This window comes from Dermacentor variabilis, chromosome 3 (assembly GCF_050947875.1).
Source record: "Dermacentor variabilis isolate Ectoservices chromosome 3, ASM5094787v1, whole genome shotgun sequence".
Classification (NCBI taxonomy): Eukaryota; Metazoa; Arthropoda; class Arachnida; order Ixodida; family Ixodidae; genus Dermacentor; species Dermacentor variabilis.
The window spans coordinates 124,451,946-124,462,054 of NC_134570.1; positions in this window are offsets into that span (position 1 = coordinate 124,451,946).

Below are 10,109 nucleotides of genomic sequence, written 5' to 3' on the forward strand. Positions count from 1 at the left end.
CGAGTGATAGCGTAGCTATCACAAGAAGTCGCGCTAATCGGGAGCAATGGGTGCAACGTTGTTGGACGACGTTATTTCTTAGCGTGTATAAACATTAGGTATCTGGGCTCGCGCCGCGCCTCGACGCGTACGATCAGTCCTCTACCATCTGCGCTTGTGTCAGGCGCGTGGGCGCGAGCGTTCGCGCGCTGGGACGCGTACGTGTAGTTCGGCCTTTGAGCGTTACCACTTTCTTCTAGTCGCTGACCGGAAGGAACTTCAACGAAATTTGGGACAGAAGTTGGCGCCAGAGGCGCTGGCGTAAATAGGAGGCCAATAATCTGCCGTGCTGGGACGGCCGCGTGGCGCGATCGAGCGAAACTTTCACTAGGAAAGGCATGTTTCGCACATTTAAATTTCCGTTTCTTTGTAGACTAGCCATGCAACGAGAACTTTAGGCAGACTAATTCAGCATGCGAAGCGTTAGTTCTTAAATTATGCAGCGCACCATAGTGGGTCTAGTCTCTAGTTAGTGACGTTTATTATTTCTTCAGTTAAGTTCTGATATACTTAATATAGCCATGTATATTTGGCCAATATGCTTAGGGAATTATATATATTTACGAGTATATAGTTGTTTAGTACTATAGTTGTTTTCGCTATCTCGCACGTTTCATTAGGTCTCGTTTATTACGTCACTTAGTTAACTTGGTTTGATTCGTTGATGACATGGTTAACTATTCATTAGTTATTTTATCTTATATCATTCAATTAGTACTTAGTTAATTGTTATAGCTGGCAAACTAGTTAGCTTCGTATTAGTCAAGTTAGCTAGTTATTAATTTACTCGTAGTTCGGCTAGGTTAGTTTAGTACGCTAGGCTACTTAGTTAACATAGTATGGGGAGTTGGTTTCGTCATTGAATTAGATACCATAGTTAGTCATTACATATTTTGTGTTAGTTATAATAGGCTTAGTTAACTTATTATTAGTCAGTTAAATTAGTGAGTTAAGTTGGTGTACTTAGTTACTTATTACTGAATTATTAAGTTTATTTATATTTAATTGTTCTTGTTAGTATAGTTAGGTTATTTATTAAGTTAGTGCCTTAGTTCTGTTATAGCAATTCGGTCAGTTATTACATTAGTTAGCTAACTAGTTATAGGTCATGTAGTTTAATAAATCATGTTATTTAGTTACCTCAAATGGTTTTGGTGAATTTAGTTATTGAATAAGTAGTTTAGATAGCTTATTAGTCATTATTTCTCAGTTAGTTAAAGGCAGTTAGCTTAGGTATGTTAGTCATTAGCTACGTGAATTGGCCAGTAAAGTAAGTATAGTTAGTTAGTCATTACTTGTTTGTCGAACATGCAACGGGAACATTAGGCAAACTAATTCAGCGTGCGATGATCTCGTGTCTAAATTATGCACCGCAACACTGCGAGATGGATGTTACCTCCCCCCACTTTCTTCAAATCTCACTTTTCGTGCAGAAAGTTCCGGTCAGGTAACTGTTTCTATTTACACTAGTCTCTAGTTACGTTCATTAATTCTTTAGTTATATCTAGCTTCTCTAGTTCTCAGTTATTAGACAATGAGTTAGTTCAGTTAGATTAGTTGCGTCAGTTAGAACTAAGTTTGCAAATCGCCAGTTTAGGAAAATGGGTTAGTTACGTTAGCTTAGTTTGTTATTTAGGTAGCGAGATGACTGGTTATTATTTCGTTTGGTTTTTAATCTTCTTAGTTAAGTTACTCATTAGCGAAATCAGTTAAGTGACTTAGTTTAGTTAGCGATATGCTTTAGTCAAGTAGGTTAGTACAGCTAGAGTTCTGGTTGTTATTAGTTTAGATAGTCAGTTTAGCTGGTTAAAGCAGAGTATTTCAATACTTCTATCATGGGGAGATCTTCTCTAAGAGTCCGGCTAGTCGACATGTCCATTTCGTCTGCTGTTGGAATTCTGATTGGCAGGGCTTGGCTGCGCGTCTACAGTATCCAGGCGCCACAGCCACAGCAGCAGACGAAATAAACATGTCCACCAGTTGGACTCTTACAGAATACCTCCCCTGGCTAGAAAAGCTTCACCCGAAGCTTAAGTGGCTCACGTCACAGGGATACAACATCTCCGTTCATGGTGCGCACGTGGTCACAAATAATAGCATTGGCGTCACATTTTTTTGACGCCAACGTCTACTTGTGCCAACAGTGCGGTATGCCCACTGCGGGCGCTGCCATAGCGTTACGTGGTAGTTTCGTGAGCGGAAGGTGTTACGCTTGGCGCCGTGCTCCCTATTCGCTTTTGCAATGGCATCCTTTAGATGATAGAGTTTCCTGAAATAAGGCTATCTTTTTTACCTCTACTTCATGCAGGTTCGTGCAGACGAGTGTGGTGACGGCCACAGGCTATGACGTCGTATGCTGCACTTGGATCAACGGACTATAGCCAGTCACAGCTGACTGCGCGTCGTCTTCTGCATGAGCAGACTGAAATGACCTGATTCCACGATTTGCTTGACTTCGCACTTACTCACTGCGCATATACGCTTGCCTGAAGCTAAACGCCAATGTACGAGTCACCTTTCATCAACAAACCTAGACAAACTGCAGCTAGATACATCGTGAATGCGCAGTGCAAGGAGGCAACTTCTCTGTGCGTACAATTAAGTGCGGAGTCTTACAAAACCTGTGCCATCCGCGAGTAAGCTATTTTCATCTACTTGGAACATTAGCTCGCTTTCCTCTGTGACACAAGATTACGCCAGTATTTCGCTGCCGTCTATGTAGCGAACATTCACTACCGTCACTCTATCAGCGTCGACAGTCACAGACAATTGGCGCCACGCGTTTTCAACGCCGCATAGAGTGTCGCACTTAATATCAAAAGGTAACTCTGGCGATAGTGTCTACAGGAGCTGGAATCGGGGCCGTTCAGCCATCATGGGAATAATGGAAAGCACATGGATTTGCCTAAACTTCGTTCTTTTGTCTTAAAAAGGCTTTGTGACTTGGCAAATTGCTCATCTTACACAGCACACGGCCTTGTAAAGGCAATAAATGACAATTATTATGCATCCATACTGTAAGCAAGTGACAGCACGCGCTTAGAAAAAACACGATCACTCAAAAATTAAGAAAAAGAAACATTTCGTTGTGCCATTGTTGCCTTTTTGACTGTTAACTAGATTTAGCATGAATGTGAAAGTTAAGGTGCCAGACGTAAATTATTTTAGATAGAACGCGTTTACTTTTGCCGCTAATGGCGCTGTATTATTGTGTTTGCGCGCCTAAAAGTGGAAATGCGCATTATTACTAACAAATCGGTACACGTTCACTTCCGTTACGCATGTCAAGTGCGGCACTGCATATTTACGAACTATCGCTCATAGTTGTGGGGGAAAGGGTGGGGAAAGGCAGGTCTGCTATTTCGCTGGTTTCACCGGTTGTGGTGCTTGGCGTTGGTTAAAAAAAAGTTATGTCTAAATCCGCATCTCTACTACAGTGTAATGATATGAGTCACACAAAATGTATTTGAAATTGTATTTGATATTGATACAATACCTTACTATGCTGAAACGCTGCGTGAAGTGAGAAAATGCCTCTGCTCCCTTCCACTGTAACGATAGCTATTGGTTTTCAAATACTTTTTGCAGCCAAGCTGTACAGCTCTACAACCCCAGTGAGTCTACCGTTTTCGTGGGCAAACTCCGGAGGCGCGCCGCCTCTGCACCAATGGGTTCCTTGCAGCACCAGCAGATGGCGCTCGCCTGCGCGCATCCGCGCCAGTGGGTGGCGAAATTTGCGGCCCCATGGGCCACGACCTCGCTCTCCCTGCGGCCTGGCCTCACTCCCCCCCTTTCTGCTAAAATAAGCTGCTCCCGCCACCAGCGTCGGCGCCGGCTGTGCGGGGGAAACAAAATCAGAAAGCTCGCCTTCGCATATACGTAGCGTCCGCCCCAACCGTCTCCCGGTAAAGTTCAATGTTGCACAAGCTGCAGTTGCCAGAAAGTGGCAACTGTAGCATACAAAACAGGGAGTGACGTAACTACACTTGCGTATGTTAAAAAAAAAAATAAAGGAACCCGCCTGGCAACTGGTTTGTGTAGGGACAGTGCTATGGGAAGGCCGCCTATAGTGAGGACTCATGAAGAACAGCGTGCATGCGAGCCGTGGCAAAAGTGTGCTTACGAGGAATATTTAGCTCGCAAAAACGCTTTTCTTAGATAACCCGTTGACTGATATTAATGAAATGTGTTGCATTTGAGGGAAGATCTTAAATTCGAGTGGCTGTTGGAAGCGGAATTTTGATTTAGGGCCTCATCTTTGTTAAAAGAATTTTAAAGAATTCGCAAGTTCAAGAAATATAGACGCACGAAGTTTATAAATTAATAGCTCTGCATCAAGTAGAGATATCGCGGTTCTGTCAACGGCATCTTTTAGATCTTTCAAAGCGGACAACATCCATGTGTCAATTTATATCTTACGTGAATTTGTTACATTATGTACAAGGGTTCTGCAAAAGCTGTGCTTCCATATTACTAATTTTTTTTTTTAATTCATGTGTGACATATCAATTTTGTCCACTTTTGATGTACCATTAGATGCAATTCACAGAATTGTGATATCATCTTCCCTTTCAGACTTACGGAGTTATAAACTTGATAGCTTCGTTTTCGGAAAATGTTCAACTTTTGCAAAGTGTTAATAAAAATTGACGATCAAAATCAGAAATTCGAAACCAAGAGACACTAGATTTTAAGTTTTTTTTCTTTTAAATTCAACAAACCTAGTCAAATTTGGTGCAGTGGTTGCCGAGAAAAACGAATTTTTCTTTTACATCTCTTTCTATAGGAGCCCCCGAGCTAAAGTTTCCTCTTAAGTGCATTTCTCGTCTTTTTTCTCTGGTGCGCCCCTGCAGGTGCACAAAGCAGCGGCGCAAGCCAAGTCGCAGGCCTTTGAAACGTATTAGGCTAATAACTAGGTAAATTGCATATGATTGTCGCCATGTGAATCATTTCAAGCGGCACTGTAAAAATATTTCCTTAAGAAAAATTTTCTGGTAGCTGCCTTGCCAGAAAACTTCTGTAAAACTCTGCTTTCAACTTTTCTTTTACTTAGTATTCTTCTGTTTACTGTAAAAGAAATATTGATTATAAAGAGAGTCATTCGGTTTGTATTGCAGAAAAAGTTCCGATTTCTGTTTTAAAATTGGCTGTTATTTTTGCAATAAATTCGCTTTTATGGTACAGAACATGTACGTGTAAATATAACTGCCCGTTTTGTGTGGCAGAAAAAGTTCTGCTTTCTGTTCATATTTTTCTGCTATTCCGCTTTTCTTTTTGTTCCACTGTACAGAAATTTGACGGGTAGAGACAATTTTTTACCGCGATGAATAGTGAGCGAACCACGAATTTTGCTGAGGCCAACGTTTCGGCAAGGGCATTTTTCGTCGTGAGAGCAGTTGCCGCACTGACGAAGAGAATTTACTATGTCGAAACGTTGGCTGCAGCCGGCATTTCTAGTTCGGCCACTGTTTATCACTTCTAGCCTCCGTCTTCTTGTGAACTTCGGTCGTGTTTGAATTTTCTATCGTGTGTCACTGAAACTTTTAAAAATCATAAATATCCTCTAAACCTGCACTTTTTCTCAAGCGAAAAATTAGACCATGCGGTAAAAGCAGAAAATATATAACTGTAGCGCAAAAGACAAAGCTAACGAGTACCGGTAGTACGTGTCTCCGTTCTTCTGACTTTCCTCAGTTTTTTGCGCTGCTGCTTAATATGGTCAGCCTTTTCTCTCTCAGTGGCTCAATGAAAAAAATTGTAAGTAAGGACATTACAGAAGAAAACGATTTTCTTGTTCATTTTACATCAAAAGATACTTCGACGGATAAGTAGGAAAATCGGGATAACAGTAGTTCTCATGCATACTAGGTTTAGAAAACAAGCAACACCACTTGTCGTCCAGTTGTTATGACAGCTTAAAAACCTGTTTTCCAGGCTATAGATAAGCTTGCGCATGCTATTGTTCACACCTATGCGTAATGAAGAGCAGGAAAAAAGGGCACGCCTTTTCAAAACAAGGTAAGCGAAGTACGTAAATACGCACAGCTTTGTCTTTAATAGGCACTGATAGCGAAATTAACGCTTCCGACCCCGTTAGTAAACAGTTTTTCTTTAATTGGTGACTGTGTGTATTCATGCACAATTTCGCGACACACAATAGCATCTAGCTGGGTGTGCAATGTGCATTGTGTCACAGTGTGCAGCTACTGTCAAGTCCACATTGAAGAGATGTGCCCGTTTTGAAAATTCACATACAATCGAATGTTTTTTTTTTTTTGTCAAAGGAAACTGTTATGGAAAGTCAGATATGGAATGAAGCGTACCATCGCTGACTGGCAAAATAACAAAACTGTTTTAACCTGAAAATACGTTAATCTGATTTCATCTTAACGCTTGTTTTTTATAAACCAGAGAACCAGATATTCCATGAAGCCGCGCATGACAAAAAGCAGGTGGCAGCTCTAACACTCTGGTAAATGATGCTCCAAGGACGAGCCATGTTACAGTTTGTTTCGTGCAAAAATAAAAAAATTGTTTTGTTTTAAAGCGACAAAAGCTGATGGCTCAATAAGCCACATGAAAACAAAATAAAAACAGCGAACTTTTTATGACTGTAAACGAGAACGAGCTTACATATCAAACTGTAATAGTGCTGAAAAATTACTCAAAGTGGCATCGGCATTAAGTTATTGAACTGTTGCTTTCAAGCTCAATCTTGAAGGCTGAACTGAAAAATAACAGTGGCGCTTTATTATACATATGACAATAGCTTGATTGTACAGACCTCAGTCGGGCACTCTAGCACAAGATTCATTTGTGTGAACAGTAATCAACAAAAGCCATGAAGCTTCCGCGTATCTGAGTACTTATGCAAAGCCACTTACAAATAATTTTAGTATACCAGCCAGATGAATACTCATATTGAAGTAACTGCAGAATATTAGTGCACAGCCAATCAGTGGCACCGTATACACTTTGAAGCAAGCAGCTCTCGCCATGGAACAAAGTGTACACGCACCCACAGACGCAACCAAAACGAACAAAGCACACACACTACTCCGTATTGGTATTCGGTGTTTGTTTCAAAAGTGTAGAAGCTTATACAGAACCTATGTAGAACATCGTACTGAGAAGCTACAGTTTATTGTTCGAGTATGCACTAAGCTAGATTATGTGTCAGGTTAACTGTAGCATCTGTGGTTTTCTTTTTTTTAATAATTCTAAGCATACAAAAAATACATTCAGAATGACCATAGCTTCATTTCAAAGGAGCCAACAATCAACAAAACAAAGAAAGCGAAGAATCCCATGCGGGGCTCAACCTATTTAGTGTAACGCATCTACCAGCCTCCCACTGTATTGGTTGTTTTGTTGCTTTTGTTTTTGTGCATATGTCATATTCATGACAATTTATTAACAAACCGTGCGCGCAACTATCGTTGAAACATTTTTTTATCAATGCAGCCAGTTAGAATGTCATAGCAGGATCGAACGACCCTATTGTCTGATGAATTCCTTTGATTTTACTGATATACACCATCTTGCTATTAACATTAGGGCACATTTTGAAATTGCGGAATTGAAGTCGATCAAAAGAGAAGTGATGCTTGTTTAGTGTAAATCCTAAATCTAGCACCACTATTGAGATCATAATCATCCATCACTAATAGCATCATAATTATCAACCTATTTATGCCTACAGCAGGACGAAGACCTCCCTCTCCCAGCGATCTCATTACTCCTATATTGCGACAGCTCGCCAATCTTATGTCTTTCGAGAATTTTGGGATATCAGGCCTTAAAATCTGCAATGAAATTCATGGGCGTTCCAGGTTATAGATTCCCGAATCCATGCATGAAACAGTTCAGGATGAGTTTAAATTTTTAGCAAGTATTGGAGACGGATATCTTGAAAGTGGCAATATTCTTCAAATTTCTCTACGAAATAACCGACTGATTACTACTTCGCCTCAGTTTCGAAATTGAAACATTTGTCCTAAAGAGAATAGTTAGGAAGTTTTTTTCGTGAATCGTTTTAATTAGCCACCTGGAGAGGGTGATTTGTGTCAGTCAGGTAAAATTCCCTTCAGGTATTTCTCCTTAGCAGGCTGAATTGCGCTCTTTGCTCCATGCGCTTTTCTGAGCATGAAATTATTTGAGCTCCCGTTGTCGGCGACCTTCGAGTGACCTTGAGCCAAAAGCTAGAGGCGTTATCAGGGCACTCAGACGAGAGCATTCGGCATCGTTCCGAGAGCAAAACGAGATCATCCGCTTAACCAGTCAAAACTTAACAAAATGGGGTCGTTGGCCCCCAACCCTATGCACATGAACGCATTACATGCGCTGTTAGGATTGGGGGGCTCAACCCCATCGCTCGCAATCAGTTGTCAAGATTGGAGTCGGGCATGAATTAGAAGGTAGCTGGCCCGTGCCGTCGTCCAACTTATCCACGCTGAGAACGTTGATGAAGGGAAGGACTACTCCTCATCGAGAACGAGTATTATGGGTTTATTTACAGTATCTACATAAGGACGTTGCAGTTCATCAGTCTAGCATGACTGCGAGAGAGAGTACGTCAGTCGATCATGAGTGCGAGAGAAAGTACTCTGAGCAGCCACACAAACGCTTTATAAACACTCGGTCCCCCCTCGATCCCAAGGTGAGGGAAACGTTCGTCCAGTCATCGTAAGTAAGCCGCCTCTCTGCGGGACGGCTTACACACACACACTTTCGCACAGGTTCACGGTCCGGAGCCGACGTCAGACGGACTTCGTAGAACTCGGGGCTTACTTCAGGAAAGGCGCCTTTTATTCTCCGAGCTGACCCCCACAGCGCGCCGCCAGGTGCCCATTGTCTTGCCTCTTGAACGGCGCGTGGGAAGGAGCCTCGAACTACGTTCCCTCGGGGACTCCCTCGTTCACAGCACACCAGGATGGCGGTGGCGGGTTCAGGCACAAAGCCTGCTTTGTCGCACTCACCTTGGCTCCAGCGACGGAGAGTCGAGGACGCGCGTATTGTTTTTCACACACAGTCGACTTAGTGACGCCGGGGCTAGAGGTTTGCGGTGGCGTTCCAGGAAAGTTGACGCCGCTGTCGCAACTGGCTGGCAAAATTTGCACCTCAGCTGGGCCGTTCTTAACAGCGCTAGTTACTGCCCAAACAAGTTACAAAAGAATGCTCCTTCCGACTTCTTCCTAATGTTTGTTCACATCGCTTCAGCTGTGACTTCTAGTACGCTGAAGTTTTAATTTATTTCCTATAGCGACGTTCAAAAGGCAGATAAGGCTACCATACACTTCACTGTCATCTTTTAGCACTGAGAGAGAAGCTGTTGCAAAACTACTACTACAACTCTTGATGGGGGTACCCAATGCTTCATTGATGGTTCCGATGCTTGTTTTGAACTTGTTCTTTATTGAAACGTACGGTGTTCTGTGCGTTGTATGGCTGATTCCAATGAATGTACGCGCTGTTCGCTTCGCTTTGCTGGCTGCTTGTAGCCTCTGCCTCCATGCGGTAAGAGCCATATTGTACTTTTTGCTTGCTAAGAGGGGTATGCGCAATTTCTGATGAAGACAGATACTTGTTTTGAGCTTGTTCTTTATTGAAATGTATGGTGCTCTCCACGTTGTATGCGTGCTACCCATGAATTTATGCACTGTTCGTTTCACTTTTCTGAATCCTTGAAGCCGCTGCCCTACGAGGGAGATTAGCCATTGCATTTTTGCTTGCTTAGGTGGTATGAGCCATTGCTGATATAATTTCTGTTCGCGGACGGACACAAAAAGTGCCGACCACCAAAACTTTTCTTTTGTTTTAACAGCTTCGCTGTAAAAACAAAATTTGCTTCCCCGCAACGCAGGCTAGATGCGCTCAAAACCTTTAACAGTCAACAAGAAGTCAGGCACGACAGGTATCCAGGCATCATGGTGTCTGTGCGACGCTCGGCCACGCTGAATTTGCACACTCTCCGCAGAGTGCGGGAACAAGCTAACGTCTTCATCCTTTGGGTGCATGAGCCCATATTGTCTATCACAAAATCCTGGGCCACCTATACTATCAGCTCTCGA